Raw genomic sequence first — 15,717 nt, forward strand, 5'->3', positions numbered from 1 at the left:
GCTTCTGTCCCTCATCAGGCACCATAAGACTTAAAAAAAAGAAAAAAAAAAAGAGGTTTGTCTGTAAGTCCCTCAGAATAATTAACAGGTTGCCTTTTCTGACAAAATCTATGGCCAGATAGAAACTTGCAAGTTGAAAAATTTGGAATCATCTGACTTCCCACAGCTGCCCAAGACCTCGAGCAAATAGCTGCTCTCCTCCCTCCTTCCATTAGCCTTTTTAGAAAGGTTGGGTCACAGTCTCCCAGAAAAGGTACAAAGATAGGTGACAGGCCAAAACTCAATGCCAGACCTAGCTCTCAAGATGTCCCCTCTACTGGAGGCTCAATTCAGAACACTCAGCTGGCCAGAGAAAGGCTTCTAGAAATGGCAGAGTGATTGACATTCTTCAGTGCTCATTTTCCAGCAAGGACAAATATTTTATTATATAATGAAGAAGTTATGTCTCCTGGCACCCAAAGAACTGATCTACAATGACAAATGTGCAACTTATTAAACAAATTCCACTGAGCCTGCAACACATACTAGTTGTTTTGTCAAGACACGTAGTTGCTTTACCACCAGGAGCCCTTTCCTCGATAGTTGCAGCTGGCAAATCTCACTCTCATTCGGATCTGTTACTTTGTAATCACACAAAGCTTCTCTGTGGGTTTTTAAAATGCAAAATAATTTGATGTACTCTCATTCCCTTTTGCTGCCGTGATTCTAGAAACCATAGCTAATTGTTGAAGCTCAAACCCATAATGGGAGTTTCTTTGGAGGAAAACAGAGAGCCCCTCCACAACGTCCGTCACATACTGCCTCCTCTGCACTGGTTGCAGCTTGCTTCAGATGCACATCCTATTCCAGATGGCCAACAGGCACATGAAAAGGTGCTCAACGTTGCTCCTCACCAGGGAAACACAAATCAAAACCACACTCAGATATCACCTCATGCCAGTCAGAGTGGCCAAAATGAACAAATCAGGAGACTATAGATGCTGGAGAGGATGTGGAGAAATGGGAACCCTCTTGCACTGTTGGTGGGAATGCAAATAGGTGCAGCCGCTCTGGAAAACAGTGTGGAGGTTCCTCAGAAAATTAAAAATAGACCTACCCTATGACCCAGCAACAGCGCTGCTAGGAATTTACCCAAGGGATACAGGAGTACTGATGCATCGGGGCACTTGTACCCCAATGTTTATAGCAGCACTCTCAACAATAGCCAAATTATGGAAAGAGCCTAAATGTCCATCAACTGATGAATGGATAAAGAAATGGTGGTTTATATACACAATGGAGTACTACGTGGCAATGAGAAAGAATGAAATATGGCCTTTTGTAGCAACGTGGATGGAACTGGAGAGTGTGATGCTAAGGGAAATAAGCCATACAGAGAAAGACAGATACCATATGTTTTCGCTCTTATGTGGATCCTGAGAAACTTAACAGAAATCCATGGGGGAGGGGAAGGAAAAAACAAAAAAGAGGTTAGAGTGGAAGAGAGCCAAAGCATAAGAGACTGTTAAAAACTGAGAACAAACTGAGGGTTGATGGGGGGTGGGAGGGAGGGGAGGGTGGGTGATGGGTATTGAGGAGGGCACCTTTTGGGATTAGCACTGGGTGTTGTATGGAAACCAATTTGACAATAAACTTCATATATTGAAAAAAAAAAAAAAAAAGATGCACATCCTAAACAGAGATGCCTGCTTTCCATTTAAATGGGTATGCACTCCCTTTGGTCTGCAGTGCTCACTTAAGCTCGTCCAGAAAACTTGGCTCTATATGTTATTGGAGTTTCTCCTTTTCCCATAAGGCACGTGAGATGGATGGTTGTGCCAATATCGAGCATAATCACCACAGCCATTAAATTAATTGGCATAAATGATGTGTTTGCTGAGGAGAAAAAGAATCATAAGTGGAAATACCTCCATGGAGAGTATCACATCACTGGACTAATAGGTTAAGCTTTGGAGAAGCTTAGGAAAGAGATAAGGATAGCAGTGGCTGCCTACTCTATGTATTTTACTTATACTCAAAGACATGTTGCAGGTGTAGCAGATAGAATGATCAATATATCTGGTGAAAATTCCTAAGAGGGTTTATATTGTTCTCGGATTTTTAATGTATACAAATAGTAAGTTAAACAGTACAAGAAGATGTACTGTGAAAAGCCTTCCCAGCTCTGATCCCCAGATCCTAGTTCTCTAACCTTAAAGCAGAATCTGTTATTCTGATCTGTGCACACAGGTGTATAAGTATATATAGCCCTTATTTCACGTAAGTGGTAGCATATATACCTGTTGTTCTATGCCTTACTTTCATATCAAAAAATTTAAAGCAAGTGTACAAAAAAATTGTCATGCTTTTTTTTACTAGTCAAAAACAGTGAAAACTGGATAAAAAAACGGGTTGTCACTTACAAGTATGGGGTGGTCCTTCACAGATAATTTATAACTGAAGTGTGAGGTGACCTTCTAGTGGGGACAGTCTTCCTTACCCGAAGAAGATGCAGACAACCTGGCAAAGAAGGACAAAGCTAAACATGGGTGTCCCTTGATATCTTCTCCTCCTTAGTGTCTCCTTCTGTCTCTTCCTCCAGATCTTTCCCTCTGTGCCTTCCCCAGATCACCCATCCTGCCTCCCTACCCCTCTTCTTTCTCTCCCTTCTTCTGTAAATCACTCTTTCAGTTCCCTGAATACTGCTCTTCCTTGCCTTTGAGTTCTTCCTTCTTTAGTTGGAATGGAGGAGCTACCTGTGGTATTGAGCGTCAGGAAAAGGACAGTAAGGGTCACAGCAGGCTGGGTCTGGAGAGGATGACACCGAGCTGGTGATGGTGTGGAGAAAGTAGCCCCGGGGCTGGAATCAAGACCACCTTCCATTGCCTTCTTTACCTGCTCAGCTGTAAGAAGTAGTGTTATCAGTCAGGGCTCAATCAGAGAGACAGAATCAGTAGGAAGCACGGGTAGGTAGATTGGTAGGCAGATATTAAGGGATTTATCACAAGGAATCTTCTTATGCAGTTGTGGAAGCAGGATAAGCAAGTCCAGAATCTATACAATAGGCAGTCAAGAAGGAAAGAACACAGGTGGGGCTGGAACTCCATGGGCACAGGCTAAAGCTATTGTCCACAGGCAGGGTCTCTGTTTCTTATAAGGCTTTCCAACCTATTACCAGAATAACCTCCCTAGTTTACTTTTCTGATTAGAGACTCCACTTAAATTTGCAAAAGTCATAGCAGCACCTAGATTAGTGTTTGATAGAATGACTGGAAGGAGACATGTGAATGCAATAAAATTTGGCTATTTTCATTCTCCAATTCTTACACGAAAATATGTCTTAGAGCCCACCTTATCCAAAAACATACTAGAGAGGGAATTCTGGCTAATACGGTTTAACCCAAACAAGTTGAAACACTACAAAGTCATCACAAATAGTTAATGTACTGGGTAGTTGCTGAGCAAATGCCCCAGTTCTTGCCAGGCCAGACTCATCTTGGAAGAACTCACAGCTAATTATTGCTTCACTGCTGCTTTTGTAGTGTCTTTAAGGAATGACACGACTGGAAGTAGAACATTCCACTATGCCTTTACTCTGCCTCAAGAGCTCCTCAACTCTTTGACATAGCTCAAGGATCACTTATTGAAGGGGAAGAGAACTTCTGTTAAAAATATGTATTTTCTTTTCCATGCTGGAATTGGGATACAAGCCAAAGCAGAGACGTTACAGAAATAACTTCAGGTCTCCTTGTACTGGAAATCTTTGGTTTGCTCCCCCAGACCCCCCTTTCATCCTTCTCCACCTGTTCTACTTTGGGGCTCAGACAGGTTTGGGCAGGTTTGAACTGTATCAATAGTGCTTCCTTCCAAACTCTTTCTGGCTTCCAGTTGGGTTTGGCCAATGGGTGGCATTTGCAGGACACAGGGGAAAGGGAATGAAGTCCAAGTGAATTAAACCCTGGCTCCACTCCTTACTTCACCCTGGGGCTGCTTGTATCTCTTAACTAAAGGGAATGCTCACCTCAAGGCAGCTTCTCTCCTCGTGCTTCTTAAATCATACATGGTGAAGGACCAGGTATGAGACAATTAGAATTTAAATTTGAATTTCAAATAAACAGTACTTTTTTAGTGTAAGTATGTCCCAAAGTTTGCTTGAGACTCACACTAAATATTTGTTTGTTGTTCATTGGAAATTCAAATTTAGCCAGGCTTCCTGTGTTCTAACTGGTAATCCTAGTCATTAATCTTTTCCCCCTGGCCAACACTCAAGTTAGAGCAATTAGAGTCTCCCTCTAGGATTTTATATATAGTAGTTGAAAGACAGAGATACTGTCTTTCTGGGATGATGTCAGTTTTAAGGTCCTTCATTAGCCAAATGAAAGAAACAGTATGCTATTAGGATTAAATATAGGGACTCTGAGATAGGAAGTAAGGAAAGGAGACTTGATGATGTATATACTTAACCTAATTTGAGTTGGATTTCTGTCTCCTAACCAGAGTCCTACAACATATATTGTGACTTTGGAAAGTACATAAATAGCTCCAGGTCATAAGGAAGTCAATTCATCAGTCTAGGATTGGTCCACCTGACTCCACAATTAATGATCTTCCTACTTTATCATTCTGCAACCCCTGGGAAGTTAAAAAAATATGAAACCCTCAAGATACAGAACTCAAAGAACAAGTGGATGACTGGTTTCTCCTAATACCTGCCCTCTGAGCTGATTCTCCACTGAAGCCCCACCAGGGCATCACCTTTCTTTTGCCTCTGTCTTTTCTTCCCTTCCCCTGAAACCGGCTTCCTGAGAATAAGAACCAGAGGCCCAGATCTCCTTTTAAAACTTTACTCTGAAAGAGAAGAACATGAACTAATTACATTAAAATTGTATTTCTTCAAAGTAAAAGTGGTCTTCTTCTAAGTAAAAGTATTAAACCAGCAGGAGAGGGGTCTCTAATCATCTGTACCCTCACCTACGGAATCTTTCCCTCAGCCTTCAGGGTGTAAAGAACTTGAAAAACAGACAAGATTCTGAGGTCTCTTTAAATCTTGAACTACCCAAAGGATGAGAACACTGGGGTTCCTTTGGCCTTTCAGTAAGAATTAGTTGTCAGAATGAAGCATCTCTTCTTAATTAAGGATTAGGGAATCCTTTTGGTCACTGTAACTCAGTTGTAAATAAAAAGAAAATTAGAAATGTAATGGGCATACTTGTTATAAGGAACTTCTTTTGTTCCATTAGCTGTGGCCTTAAAGAGCACAAGGACTCCCTAGCCACAGCTTGGACTTTATTCCACAGAGCAGAAGATTACTACGTGGAAATGGTGATTCCCTCACATCTTTGTATTTTAAAGCCATTAAGGGAGATTGATTGGAAACAATATGTATTAGGCAACAGTTGCAAATATAATTTATGCAGGATACCCAAGTTGAGTTGTGGTAAGCCCACGTCTAATGTTTTACTCCCCTCTAGTGGATTTTTTTTAATAGCACATGATACCCCGAGTTTGGTATAGTATAGCAGGTTTTAGAGGAAAGAAGAATTTAAAAATGTGTTTAAAGCACGTTCAGGTTCTGTAGAATTTCTGTGCAGTTTTGTAGAATTTCAAATATTAAAAAAAGTTCTGTCCGTTTCCTCATTTTGCAGGTGAAGAAACTAAGATCCAGAAAGGGAAAATGACTCATCCAAGATCACACAACTGGTTTCTAATAAATAGATCATTTCATCACTAATGGCAATATTGAATGTGTAACCTTTGGTTCCCATGGAAATAGAAAGCCTATACTTGTCCACTCAGATGTTAGTCAAATGAGGAAAGACTTATGCCTTAGAGGAAATTGGAAATCAAATTCAATAAGTGTTTTATTGACAATGAGTACTCTAGGAGGGGCAGGCCTTGTACTGGGAAAGGAAGGCTAAGGGTTAATAAGGATGCCTGCTGATGAAAATAGTGAACAGGCAAGCTCTGGTTTGGCTTCCTCTTGGTGCTGCTGATAGGTGCAGTAACCTGCTCAAAGGTGTCTTTTGGCTTAGAGACTTGACTGTTTTGTAGTCTGCATTCTTGCTGTGTGTTCCCACTTCATTCTCCTAAAACATTCACTATCATTCTCCAAAGCATTTCTACTTCCCCTTGTTCTCCATATAAATTTAAAGTCACATTTTGTTTTGTATGAAAAGTTTTGATTTGCGATAATGTGCTAACATAATTTAAAAATCCTTTCCCAATTATTAAAGTAACTCTTGTTCAATGCGGACAATATAGGAAAGTATTAAAAAGAAAATAACAGTTTCCCATAATGGGTGTTCATTTCAGGAGTGTCTGATTAAGCACTTGCTACACTGGTCCCCGCACAGACAACCACTATAAACTCTGGGCAAAATAAAACAAATAAAAAAACAACCTGGAGGTAATGGAGGCTGAATAAAATTAAACAGATTATGGAGAGAAGTTGGCATTTGGAAGGAGAAAATGGCAGAGTGTGAGTTTTTGTTATTTATAGCTTTTAGCCTCAAGGCAGACCACATTTGACTCTATGGAGCAATGGCTATAGAAATGGCTGTAGAAAACCCATAGTGTTTCTGGCCTGAAGAATTAAAACAGAGTTTGAAGCAATGAAATCCACTGGAAAGTGAGGGAAGGGCAGAATCCTGGCAATGAGAAAGCCAGAGTAGGGAACCAAAAATTCTGCGTAAAAATCTGTTAAAATCTTTGCTGATTCCTAAACTTTGTATATGTGGGCCAGATTTTAAGTAGCTTAATTAAGGACAAAATAACTGAATTGAGATTTGGGCTAGCACCTAAGAGTTTACAGTTTAAGTCCAGCTAAGTTACTTACCTGCTAAAACAAAACAACAACATCAAACAAAAAGTAATACTCTTCAGAGAAATGTAACAGAATACAGTCTCCTCAGATAATGTTTACAACCAGGGTACAATCCAAAATTATTCAGCATAATAGAAACAAAAAATTTATGATCTATTTTGGAGAAAGATGACAATAAACAAAGATAAAATCCAATATGATCCAGCTGTTGGAATTAGACAGTTTTATTTAAGAATTTTTTAATGTTTTTAAAAAAAAAATTTTTTTTTGAGAGTGTGAGAGCACGCACAAGTGGGTAGGGGCAGAGAGAGAGGAATACAGAGGATCCAAAGCAGGCTCCATGCTGACAGCAGAGAGCTCGACGCAGGGCTCAAACTTGTGAACCTCAAACTTGTGAACCTAAGCTGAAGTCAGGTGCTTAACTGACTGAGCCACCGAGGCACCCCTGGACAAGAATTTTAAAGCAGCTCATTATAATTATGAACAGTGATGTAAAAGAAAATATGCTTATAATGAATGAAAAGATAGGATATTTCACCAAGGAAATAAACCATGAAAATCAAACAAATTATTGAACTGAAAATTAAATTACCTGAACTACAAAATTTACCTGATGGGCTTAACAGCAGGAGATGAGAGAAGAAAGAACCACTGCACTTGAGGAAGGATCAATGAAATGATCGAATCTGAAGTACAGTGAGCAAGAACACTTAAACAGAATTTCAGGGATTTGTGGTTTCAATGGCAAAAGGTTTAACATATGTATTATTGGAGGCCCATAAGAAAGAGGAAGAAGCAAAGGGGACACAAAGAATTATTTTTAAAAATAATGGCCAAAATACTGCCAATTTGGTATAAATTATAAATTTACACTTCAGAAAATTTCAACAAACCCCAAGTCAGAGCACAGTCAGAGCAGCCAGAGAAAAACAGTACATTACATATAGGGGAACAATGATTTTTTGAGCACTCAAGTTTCAGAAACAATGACAGAAGAAAACTGACATCTTTAAAGAACTGCAAGAAAAAAAATTATAATCTGTGAGCTCCAAATTTATAGCAACAAAGATATTCTTTAAGAAATGAAGGCAAATAGACATTTTCAGACAAAAGAAAACTAAGGAAATTTAGATGTATGCATTTTTCAAAACTCCATGAATATACATTTTAGATTTGTACACTTTACTGTTTATGAATTTTACCTCAAAAGGAAAGTACTAAAATAGTATTAAGCTCTAGTTAATAATATTTATACTGAAAAATTTAAAAAGTGTACTGATGTCTGCTATTTATTGTGAAATACATAAAAAGATTAATGTATAACTAGAGGAAGGAATAGATACGTGATAAAGCAAATATAGTAAAATATTATTGGTATAATCTGATAGGTACATAGTTCACTGAAAAATTCTTTTAACTTTGCAATACATTAAAAGTGTTTATAAAAAATGTTGGAAATATGATTAAAACTACACTTAAAAGATTTACATTAAGTATGCTCTTATTGATTTTTTTCAGTATAATGATGATATTTATTGCTGGTTTAAAGAGGACTTTACTCATGGCATAGGAACACTTTTCCAAATCCAACTGTAAAAATACAGGTTCTAGAAATATTCTTGACATAGAAGTGTCGTAGCTTGGATTGCTATAACAAAATACCATAGACTGGGTGGCTTAAGTAACAATTTATTTCTCACAGTTCTGGAGGTTGGGAAGTTCAAGATTAAGGTGCTGGCAGATTTGGTTCCTGGTTTGCAGACAGCTGCCTTTTCCCTGTGTTCTCACAGGATGTGGAGAATATGAGCTTTAGTCTCTTTTCTTACAAGGATTCTAATCCCATTATGGGAACCTAGCCTCATGATCTCATCCAAACCTAATTACCTCCCAAAGACCCTAACTCCAAATACCATCACACTAGGGATTAGAGATTCAACTTATGAATTTTTGGGGGTACACGAACATTTAGTCCAGAACAAGAAGTTACAAAAAAAGGAAACGCCCCAAATTTCATCATACATCAAATGTCACTTTTGATATTTTGATGAATTATCTTTCAGTATTTTAAAACATATATCTTTTATCAGTGTGATCTTATGACATTAAAGATTTTTCTAAAATATGATTTTGAATGGCTCAATTGCATGAAGATATTAAAACTAGTTTATTATTTGACATGTAAATTGTTTTTGAATTTTCACATACATGTTCACATAAAATGTTTCACAAAAATGTCCACATACAGAGAGATCACAGGATAAGAATCAAGAACCAGAAGGGCATCCGACCTCATTTGCAATGAATAAAATTAGAAGACAGTGGAACAGTGCTTTTAAAATTCCAATGAAAGAGGCCCGTGGGTGGCTCAGTTGGTTAAGAGTCCAACTCTTGATTTCAGCTCAGGTCATGATCTCACAGTTGGTGGGACTGAACCCTGCATCGGGCTCTGCACTGACAGCATGGGGCCTGCTTGGGATTCTCTCTCTCTGCCCCTTCCCCTGCTCATGTTCCATCTCTCTCTCTCTCTCTCTCTCTCTCTCTCTCTCTCTCTCTTTCTCTCTCTCTCTCTCTCTCTCTCTCTCAAATATTTTCAAAAAATAAAATTCTGATGAAAAAGATTTTCAATTCATACTTCAATATTTAGCCTGTTAATATAATGAATAATTCAATATCTTTTAAAATTTACTTTTCTGAAGAAAACTATTATGGAATGTGCTTCACCAAAATAAGATGGCAGGTGAAGAAAGTGGAAGACAAAGGATCCAGAGAAGGAGTCTCCAATGCAATATAGTAGAGAAGGAAGGAAATGCCCAGGATGATTATGAAGGCAAGTGCCAATGGTACAGCGAACCCAGAGTGCACCCAATCTAAAATAATGGGAATGGATGGAAATACCCAGGAGAGGGAATTATTCAAGAAAAATTAAACTTGTAGAATACCTGATGAGTTTGAACTTGAGAGAATATTTTTAGTCCTGTTGAATTGTGGATGAGTAGTGAGTGAATTGTGGAGAAGTATATAAAAAATTGAGAAAAAAAGATTAAAAAAAATTTTTTTAATATTTATTTTTGACAGAGAGACAGAGCATGAGTGGGGGAGGGGCAGAGAGAGAGGGAGACACAGAATCCGAAGCAGGCTCCAGGCTCCGAGCCCGACGCTGGGCTGGAGCTCACAAACCACGAGATCATGACCTGAGCCGAAGTCAGATGCTCAACCAACTGAGCCACCCAGGCGCCCCGAGAAAAATTTTTAAAAAGCATTATTTCCTCTAGAGAAGACAAAATGTAGCATGTGGAAAGAAATGTTATCATTGTATACTAGATGCTCATCCCTAAATAATATTAATTTTGTTATAATAATGTAAACACTGTATACTGATTTAAGAATGAAAAGCTATATTGAGATTATCAGAAAAGAAAATGTGTGTGCATACACACACACATATATATGTGTATATATACACACACATACACACATACATACATAAAGGCAGGTTATATAGGAGCTAAATCTTTTTACTTATTTTTAAGTTTATTTATTTTGAAAGAGAGCAAGAGTAGGGGATGGGCAGAGAGAGGAGAGAGAGAATCCCAAGCAAGCTCTGTGTTGTCAGCATGGAGCCCGACACAGGGCTCAAACCCACAAACCATGAGATCATGACCTGAGCCAAAACCAAAAGTCAGATGGGTAACTGAGCCACCCAGGTGCCCCAATATAGGAGCTAAATCTTTACTTTCCGGGCACCTAGGTGGCTCAGTCGGTTAAGCGTCCGACTTCAGGTCATGATCTTGCGGTCCGTGGGTTTGAGCCCTGCCTCGGGCTCTGTGCTGACAGCTCGGAGCCTGGAGCTTGTTTCCAATTCTGTGTCTCCCTCTCTCTCTCTGCCCCTCTCCCGCTCATGCTCTGTCTCTCTCTCTCTCTCTCTCAAAAATAAATAAATGTTATAAAAAAATTTTTAAAAAAATCTTTACTTTCTATAGTTGGAAATAAATAGATGAAACATAAAATTTAAAATATTAAGAAAAATTAGTATGAACACATTATTTAGAAATTTGGAGTTAAATAGTGGCAGACACAGCTAAAGTAATTGAAAGTTGTCCCTGGAGGACAGGAATTGGGAATAGGAAAAGATGGGGCAGAATTGTGCTGTTTTTCATTATGTGCATTTTTATGTATGTTTTTAAAACTCTTTTTTTTTTTTAAATCTTTTAATGTTAATTTTTGAAAGAGAGATACAGAGACAGAGCACAAGTGGGGGAGGGGCAGAGAGAGAAAGAGAGACACGGAATCTGAAGCAGGCCTGACACGGGGCTCATACTCTCGAACTGTGAGATCATGACCTGAGCTGAAGTCAGATCTTAACTGACTGAGCCACCTAGGCACCCCAGTTTTTAAAACTCTTAATGGGAGATGTATATATATTCTTCTACTCTAAGCTGGGGTACTTCAAGGTTGCAAGGAGCTCTAAGTGGGGCTTATGAAGTCTAATTACAGTATCCTGAAACTCCACATAATTGCCTTTCATGGTTATGTAACCGCTTTTAGTAATCTCTGTCTCCTAGATCTAATATCTGGATTCTAGGTAGAATTTTTTACATTAGCACCAGACCCATCCTATGACACAGACTCTAAGATAATAACTAGTTAGAAGTATGGTTGAATTATTTCTGTGAAAAAATGACTCATTTGCAGGCATGAGAGTTTGTGAAAGGCTGGGTGGGGCTGTACACAATAGGACTTCTCAGGGACTAGCACAGTTTCCCATCATGGAGAAGTTAAACAGAAGCTAGATTAAGGCTTTAGGGGAATGGTGTGGAGTCTTATATTAGGCATAGGGTTGGAATAAATGAAGTCCCTCCATTTTGAGATTGTCTGACAGAGTTTCATTCTTATTTAGAATGGCTACTAGTTAGTATTTAGAGCAAAGATTAGACCCCAGGAAGTGTTAATTATCTCTTTACTTTTTTTTCCTATCAGCATGATTCACACTCAGTGTTTTCCTATTTTTTGTCTTTGTGTATTTTAAAAGAATATATATTATCCATTTTGGAGATCCACATTCCATATGTGGTCATTTGATTAAACTTGACAAATGTGTGCTTAAATTTTCTGTGTTAACAATTTCTTGTTCACTCAATCTGTCAATTAAGAGGTATGTGGGGGCGCCTGGGTGGCTCAGTCGGTTAAGCGTCCGACTTCGGCTCAGGTCATGATCTCGCGGTCCGTGAGTTCGAGCCCCGCGTCGGGCTCTGTGCTGACAGCTCGGAGCCTGGAGCCTGTTTCAGATTCTGTATCTCCCTCTCTCTGACCCTCCCCCATTCATGCTCTGTCTCTGTCTCAAAAATAAACAAAGGTTAAAAAAAAAAAAAAATTAAAAAAAAAAAAGAGGTATGTGAAATCTCTCACTAAAACAGTGAATTCATCAATTTCTCCTTGTAATCATCTCAAGTTTTTAAGTATATTTTGAAGCTGTCTTATTTTTATAGACATTTAGAATTCTTATTCCTTCCTGGTATATTAAAACTTTTTAAAACTACCTAGTGGCCTTTATTATCTTTAATAATGTTTTCCCCTTCCATTTGAAATTAATATAGCTATTTCAGATTTTTTTCATTAGTATTTGTCTGGTATATCTCTTTCATCCTTCTACTTTCAACCTTTCTTTTTTTTTTAATGTTTATTTTTATTTTTGAGAGAGTGTGAGTGGGGGAGGGGCAGATAGAGAGGGAGACAGAGGATCTGAAGCAGATTCTGTGCAGACAGCACAGAGCCTGATGTGGGGCTCAAACTCATGACCTGAGCCAAATTTGGACACTCGACTGACTGAGCCACCCAGGTGCCCCTACTTATGACCTTTCAGTTTTATGCTTTTGGTGTACAGAATTATAAGTCACTTAAATGGTAATCTCACAAGTTATGTTATTATTGTTTATGGAGTTATTTTTGAAATTTATCCATATTCTTATTATTTTTCTCACTAGTATTTCTTTTTGTATTTCAAAACTTCCTTTTCAGATTGTTTTCTTTGCAATTTACTCACTTCTGATTGCCTTTAGTGAAGATATGTTGGAAGTTATTCTTCAGTTTCTTTGAAAATTTCTTCCTTTTATTTTTTATTTCAATATTAAAAGAGAAATTCTATGAATTTAGAAATTGATTAATTTCATTCAGTGTTTTGAGACAATATTCCAATGTCTTACTGTTATTGTTGAGAAATCATCTTTTGGTCTAATTGATGTTCTTTTGAAAGTAATCTGTTCTTTTTCCATTCTAGCTGCTCTTTTTTTGGGAGGAGTAATTTTAAAACCACTTTTAAAATTTAATGTTCTACAGTGTCACTACAGTGCATCTAGGTGATTTGTTTGTATTTATTCTGCTTGAGATTCTTTGGAGGTTCCTGAATATGACAATTCATGAGTTTAATAGATTCTGGAAAAGTCTTGGATAAAATCTCTACAAAATATTGCCTCTCCTATTATCTCCTTCTGGAGCTCTGGTTAGATGTTGTTCAAACTTCTCAAACCATGATCTACGAATCTTGATTTCTTTTTCATATTTTCTATTTCTGTATCCCTTGAGTTGCATTCTAATTAATTCCCTCAGCCCTAGTATTCACTTCACAAAATCTCTTTTCAGCTGTGTTTAATCTGCTGTTTAACCTATCATTGAATTTCTAATTTAAGTTTCTAAATATTTTGTATATTTTTCAAAAAAAATTATTTCTAGGTGTTTTTGATAAACCAATTCCTTGCAATATTTTTGATAGCCTTTGTTTTTCTTTCAGCATATTAAACAAAGTGTTTTTTTATATTAGTTTTTGATTTTTCTATATTAGTTTTGATTTTTTTTTTTGGCATCTAATAGGAATTCAACCACAAACCATGCTTTTTGCTTAGAGATTTCAGGAGACAATTTTTATTTTCTATTACCTGAAGCAAGAATGAAATAGTCATGCTCCTTTACGATTTCCCTCTGTGGGGCTTTTGTATTTTCATTTTCTATTTTGCCCACTAAGAGTGTTACCTTCCAGTAGGCTCACTTTATGTGGGAGAGTCTGATCGGACTCACCTTGCATGGGCCCGGTGCTTTCTCTTCTATGCTCGTTTTCCCGTAGGCTATCACAGATTGGCAGATGTTTTTCTAAATGTTTATTTATTTTTGAGAGAGCATGAGAGAGAAAGCAAGTGGGAGAGAGGCAGAGAGAGAGGAGGACAGAGGATCTGAAGTGGGCTCTGTGCTGACAGCAATGAGCCGATGTGGGCTCCAACTCACAAACTGTGAGATACCGGTCTGGAACAAAGTCAGACGCCCAACCAACTGAGCCATCCAGGAGCCTCTGACAGATGTTTTTCATGCAAACTTTGGTTTCAGTGCTGGCTTACCCTTTCAATTCATCCTTTCTTGTGATTTGGGGCCTTTAAGAATCTTTCTAACTTTGTTGCCATGTCAACTATTCATTTAATGAATTGTGGGTTAAAAATAATAAATAGGGGCAACTGGGTGGCTCAGTTGGTTGAGTGGCCAACTTCAGCTCAGGTCATGATCTCAAGGCTCCTGAGTTCAAGCTTCCCATCTGGCTCACTGCTGACATTGCAGAGCTCGCTTAGGATCTTCTGTCCCCTGTCTCTCTGCCCCTTCCCTACTTGTGCTCTCTCTCAAAAATAAATAAATATTTAAAAATAAATAATCTTTGATTCAATACTTTAAAGTACATTGTACTAAGAAAATTTAGGGCTATATAGTTGTGCATATTGAAGGAAATAGAAACACCTAGTTTCCTTTCACTCTTGATTGCTTTTTTGACTTTTTTCTCCCTCCCTTTCTTCTTTGTTGCCTTTTCTTAGTTTCTAAAATTGCTTTTTCATTATTCTATTTTTTTTGTCATTCTATTTTGCTTTTCACTTGTCCTTGATATTTTCTTATACCCTTTTTGTCTGTTATTATGTTTCTTTTCTTTCTTTGCTATCTTTCTTGCCCCTCCTTTCCTTTCTCTTTCTGTCATTCATGTAATTTTTTAACAAAGGCAAAAAAATTATTCTTGGCCTACAAATAATATTTTAATCTCCTTTCAGAAAATTAGCTTAGCCATCAATAATTAGAACAATGAGGTTCTAAGTCATTGGAATGAAATCATATTTATAGTGCCTTTCACATAGTAAGCACTCAATAAATGTTTTTGCTTTTGAATGAAACTTCATTAAAGGCTCTAACTCTACTATGGTGAACACATTGTGAGATCAAAATGTTGCCAAGTAGACTGTACCTGTGACTCAGTGAAGCCTAACCCAGACCGACAGAGAAATTGATGGAATGTTAATTGATAGCAGCTGGATGACTGGCATGAGTGCAGCCACAGGAAAGGGCCAAGGATCTCTCAGGGAGTATAAAATTTACATTTACTAAAGACCCCAGAGGCTTTTTAATGAGAATGACCTCTGGTTAAAATTAGAGTGAAGGGGAAATAAAGATAGTAATTTGGGGACTTTGGGTCTTAGCATATTTTCCACTTAATAGCCAGTGACTTAGAAAATGAAACTCACGGAATTCTCATAATAGTAATGACTTGGCCTTAATGATTTCAAAAGCCCCATTAGGTGGGTTCACGACTTGTTGGTTAGCAACACTGGAAAATATACTAGGTGGAGAAAACAGGGATAAGTCCTCAAATTTAAACACTCTTATCAGTGTCTTGGCTGGTAGAAAACAGGCTGTGTTGATCAGGCCTTGTAGAGTAGACCGAGAGGGTTTGTTTACTCCTTGGAATTGAGCTTGAGGTAGATAAGATCAGAGTTTCAGATCACTAGCTGGGTGTACATCTATAAAGATCTCCCACTGTGTGAAAATTCCTGAGTTGATATCTGAATAAAGTGACAGGGCCAAACCTTACTACAGCTTCTAAGATATGTTTTAGTGGA

Source organism: Panthera onca, chromosome B3 (genome assembly GCF_046562875.1).
Source record: "Panthera onca isolate mPanOnc1 chromosome B3, mPanOnc1 haplotype 2, whole genome shotgun sequence".
Lineage (NCBI taxonomy): Eukaryota > Metazoa > Chordata > Mammalia > Carnivora > Felidae > Panthera > Panthera onca.